At 44.5% G+C, this 5,000-nt stretch overlaps 3 non-coding genes across 3 annotated transcripts in view; all 3 read right to left on the bottom strand.

Annotated features, from left to right (window-relative positions):
- Positions 1-393, bottom strand: part of LOC126749693 (large subunit ribosomal RNA) — a 4,044-nt gene extending 3,651 nt beyond the window's left edge. Inside the window, exon 1 of the ribosomal RNA XR_007665256.1 lies at positions 1-393. This exon is cut by the window's left edge and continues 3,651 nt beyond it. This is a non-coding gene — a ribosomal RNA (large subunit ribosomal RNA).
- A 534-nt stretch (positions 394-927) lies between these two features.
- LOC126749689 (5.8S ribosomal RNA) lies at positions 928-1,082 on the bottom strand. Its single transcript, XR_007665252.1, has one exon. It is a non-coding gene; the product is annotated as a 5.8S ribosomal RNA (ribosomal RNA).
- A 760-nt stretch (positions 1,083-1,842) lies between these two features.
- LOC126749700 (small subunit ribosomal RNA) lies at positions 1,843-3,777 on the bottom strand. Its single transcript, XR_007665261.1, has one exon. It is a non-coding gene; the product is annotated as a small subunit ribosomal RNA (ribosomal RNA).
- Positions 3,778-5,000: the final 1,223 nt, after the last annotated feature.

Raw genomic sequence — 5,000 nt, 5'->3', positions numbered from 1 at the left:
AGTGCTTTTCAACTTTCCCTCACGGTACTTGTTCGCTATCGGTCTCGTGGTCATATTTAGCCTTAGATGGAGTTTACCACCCACTTAGGGCTGCACTCTCAAGCAACCCGACTCTAAGGAGAGATCCTCCCGCAATCGGCAGCGGTCACTACGGGCCTGGCACCCTCTATGGGCTGTGGCCCCGTTCAAGAAGGACTTGGACGCACCGCACGATTTCGGGATAATGGACCCTCCCAAACACCACATTTCCCGGCGCCCGATATCGGCCGCGGGATTCGGTGCTGGGCTCTTCCCTGTTCGCTCGCAGCTACTAGGGGAATCCTAGTTAGTTTCTTTTCCTCCGCTTAGTAATATGCTTAAATTCAGCGGGTAGTCTCACCTGCTCTGAGGTCGATAAAATGATTAATTTTACCGAGTATATCGATAAATAAAAAGACAAAACAAAGACGTGTTTTTATTTATTCTTTATTAAATTAATAATAATATATGTTCGAATGCGATTCTATTATCACTAAACGATCAGTCGTCATTTTCCGGTTTCATAATCGAAAATATCGGACACGACGATCGTTTTTTGTATGTGTGATTTCGCACTACGTACAATACACATCGTTCGTTCGCTTTTCTCTGAAACAGTAGTAATAATAATATTTTACTGTAACAGATCGCTTTCGCGTTTTAAGATGTCGCATCAATAATAATATTAAATGCGTAAAACATCCATCTCGCTCCGACATATCACGTCGATGATGTTTTTCGTGCAACACTTATACGACAAGATACCGTATACACGCTGCCTTTATGACTTATCTTCGTCGTCGTCTGTGTTCGACGTCGTCGATAAATCGGTATGCGTATTTTTGGTAATAATGTGTAATGTGAATACACCATCGTCAGACGGACACCGAGCAGTCTTTGAAGTTGATACGACCCTCAGCCAGGAGTGGTCCGGGAACAGAATCCGAGGACCGCAATGTGCGTTCGAAATGTCGATGTTCATGTGTCCTGCAGTTCACAAGTTGACGCGCAATTAGCTGCGTTCTTCATCGACCCACGAGCCAAGTGATCCACCGTTTAGGGTAATCTTTTTAAATTTTATTTAACGCTTTACGAATTAAATTAATAATCCGTTATAAGACGTCAATACTGTTTGTAGGTGACAGTTATTTAAAATACGCTCCATGCCTCTGGCCTCTTACACAAGCGTTTTGTTCACCTCTCGAAAGTTTATTACACTAATAATGTAAGTAAAACACGTGCGAGGTGTCGCTTGTAGGGCTGGATGAGCGCCTTTTATTTAAAAAAAAAAAATCTTTCCAGGGGGACGTTTTTTTTAAAATTCTAAACATCTCACTCCGAAAACGGTGGGCGAAATTCTTTTAAAAACCATCGAGCGAGCATTTAAGCACAACTCTTAGACCAAACGCATACGATATTTATACATATAATCGATATATGTTATCGTATTGCAGGCCGAGGTACCCACTAAAATCGTTTACCACATCTTCGTACTTTTTTTCTTTTTTATTAAAAAAAAAGTAATAGAAGCAGGCCGATTCGCTTCGAAGCCGTATGTATGATCGCAATTGATCATCCACCGATACCCCGATGATGAAAGATTTATTTGTTTCCGGAAACTACACAGCTTTTATACGATGATCTTCGTGTAAAACGACAGTTCGTATTTTTTACTTAAAACTGTATTTATGTTCCGTTGTCTTTATTTGTTGTTCTTGTGCGCTGTTTTTAACAACAACGACACCACCACATCAAAAAAAAGACTGCTTCGTTCGATAAATTTTACTAAGGTTGTAACAGACGTGTTTTTTTATTTACACACTGTAATGATCCTTCCGCAGGTTCACCTACGGAAACCTTGTTACGACTTTTACTTCCTCTAAATGATCAAGTTTGGTCATCTTCCCAGACACATCGACGACGCCGAAACGCCATCGCGCATCGGTCCGAAGACCTCACTAAATCATTCAATCGGTAGTAGCGACGGGCGGTGTGTACAAAGGGCAGGGACGTAATCAACGCGAGCTTATGACTCGCGCTTACTGGGAATTCCTCGTTCATGGGGAACAATTGCAAGCCCCAATCCCTAGCACGAAGGAGGTTCAGCGGGTTACCCGGGCCACTCGGCCAGGGAAGACACGCTGATTCCTTCAGTGTAGCGCGCGTGCGGCCCAGAACATCTAAGGGCATCACAGACCTGTTATTGCTCAATCTCGTGCGGCTAGAAGCCGCCTGTCCCTCTAAGAAGATAAGTTTGTACGCCGACAGTAAAAACCGCGCGCGCACGACAAGGAGCCGAAACCCCGAGCCGACGGCGGGCCTTTAGGATGTCAAAATACGCCTAGTTAGCAGGCTAGAGTCTCGTTCGTTATCGGAATTAACCAGACAAATCGCTCCACCAACTAAGAACGGCCATGCACCACCACCCACCGAATCAAGAAAGAGCTCTCAATCTGTCAATCCTTCCGGTGTCCGGGCCTGGTGAGGTTTCCCGTGTTGAGTCAAATTAAGCCGCAGGCTCCACTCCTGGTGGTGCCCTTCCGTCAATTCCTTTAAGTTTCAGCTTTGCAACCATACTTCCCCCGGAACCCAAAAGCTTTGGTTTCCCGGAAGCTGCCCGTCGAGTCATCGGAGGAACGTCGACGGATCGCTAGCTGGCATCGTTTATGGTTAGAACTAGGGCGGTATCTGATCGCCTTCGAACCTCTAACTTTCGTTCTTGATCAATGAAAGCGTTTTTGGCAAATGCTTTCGCTTCTGTTCGTCTTGCGACGATCCAAGAATTTCACCTCTAACGTCGCAATACGAATGCCCCCATCCGTTCCTATTAATCATTACCTCGGGGTTCCGAAAACCAACAAAATAGAACCGAGGTCCTATTCCATTATTCCATGCACACAGTATTCAGGCAAAGTTTTAGCCTGCTTTAAGCACTCTAATTTGTTCAAAGTAAACGTGCCGGCCCACCTCGACACTCAATGAAGAGCACCGCGGCAGGATTGAGTTGGGCCGCCCTTGCGAGCTAAGCCCACCGGCAGGACGTCTCGCGACTCGCCAGTTAACACCGCGAACGATGAACCGGCGGCACGAGACACAAATTCGACTACGAGCTTTTTAACCGCAACAACTTTAATATACGCTATTGGAGCTGGAATTACCGCGGCTGCTGGCACCAGACTTGCCCTCCAATTGATCCTCGTTAAAGGGTTTAGAGTGTACTCATTCCGATTACGGGGCCTCGGATGAGTCCCGTATCGTTATTTTTCGTCACTACCTCCCCGTGCCGGGAGTGGGTAATTTGCGCGCCTGCTGCCTTCCTTGGATGTGGTAGCCGTTTCTCAGGCTCCCTCTCCGGAATCGAACCCTGATTCCCCGTTACCCGTTACAACCATGGTAGGCGCAGAACCTACCATCGACAGTTGATAAGGCAGACATTTGAAAGATGCGTCGCCGGTGCAAAGACCATGCGATCAGCGTAAAGTTATTCAGAGTCACCAAATTGTACGATGACGAGCGTGAACCCGCCAACGATTGGTTTTGATCTAATAAAAGCACTCCTTCCGTCTCCGGTCGGAGCTCTGTTTGCATGTATTAGCTCTAGAATTACCACAGTTATCCAAGTAAGTGTGGGTACGATCTAAGGAACCATAACTGATTTAATGAGCCTTTCGCGGTTTCACCTTAATTTGGCTTGTACTGAGACATGCATGGCTTAATCTTTGAGACAAGCATATGACTACTGGCAGGATCAACCAGGGAGCTGTTCTTAATCATCACACAATTTTTAATATTACTGCGTGACGAAAACAGTCTCCGAAAATAAATTTTGCAATTTACATCTCGGAGACAGACACACAACACAACGAGTATATGTGTTTTCATTAGTGCGTGTTTGTGTGCGTCGAGATAACGGAAAAACCGATCAAGACGCCACGCTCATTTGAAACAATTTACTCTTATTTGTATATTTATGTCTGTACAAACAAGATATTAAATCGCATATACAACGTCATATACTACTATACACAAAAACGACACACGAACGAATGGGCGCGGCGCTCAGTGTTTTTTAAAGTAGTATTTCTATTGTATATACTTTGAATAATCGAAATCGACTTCGCTGCTGACGATGATAATAACGATGTTTTTATTATACATCATAAAACATCATCTGCTACGAACAACGTCGACCGACATGAAACTTCAACATTCTCTCGACCCTTCGCTAGATTGAAAGCGACGCGGGACTCTATCGAAAGACGTTTCGGTTTAAATAAATATTCTCGCTCGGAACGCAGAGAGCTGTCGCATATTTTAGTGCACTAATTGTGCTATTTACTAGTTGATTGCATGGGGATCGTAACGTTGGAAACGCTCACAGAATCCGCAATCTCGCTGTGAAAGATTGGCCTCGGTCTCGTCAACGGGCATTTTTATTTTCATATAAAACCGCCACGTTTCGAGATTTGTGAGACACGAGAAGCCTATGTTTTCTTCTGATTTTCATAAATATACTCTTTTCGGTCGCTGTTTTCTTCTTGTATTTTCAAATTTTTACTCGTCGTCGTCATCTCGTTATTTATATCGGTCGTCGATTTTTGAAAAAACGCTCGCTCTTTTATTCGTTGCTCCTCTTCTGCCGTTCTTTCTTTTCTAAGGTAAACGGCTAAAGGTGGTAACAACAATAAAGCGTGCGCTAAAAACGTAATCGTCGACACTATAACAAAAATCATACGAATTTGAAAATATATATATATCAGCGTCTCGTCTCGGGTATCATCGAAAAACAGACATAGGTTCTCAGCGCGGAGAGCCCCGTACCGACCGTCGTTTGCTCGGTAACCGTCTCTCCACAGATAAGCGCACCGGATTGATGCTGCTTATTCGACCGCAGTCGTTTTACGGTATATTAAGTTTTATACCGTTTGAACGTATGATTTTTACCTCCCGACCGGTTCATAGATCGACTCTCACGAGATGTG

This window comes from Anthonomus grandis, unplaced genomic scaffold (assembly GCF_022605725.1).
Source record: "Anthonomus grandis grandis unplaced genomic scaffold, icAntGran1.3 ctg00000501.1, whole genome shotgun sequence".
Classification (NCBI taxonomy): domain Eukaryota; kingdom Metazoa; phylum Arthropoda; class Insecta; order Coleoptera; family Curculionidae; genus Anthonomus; species Anthonomus grandis.
This window is presented reverse-complemented; position numbering and strand designations above follow the sequence as displayed.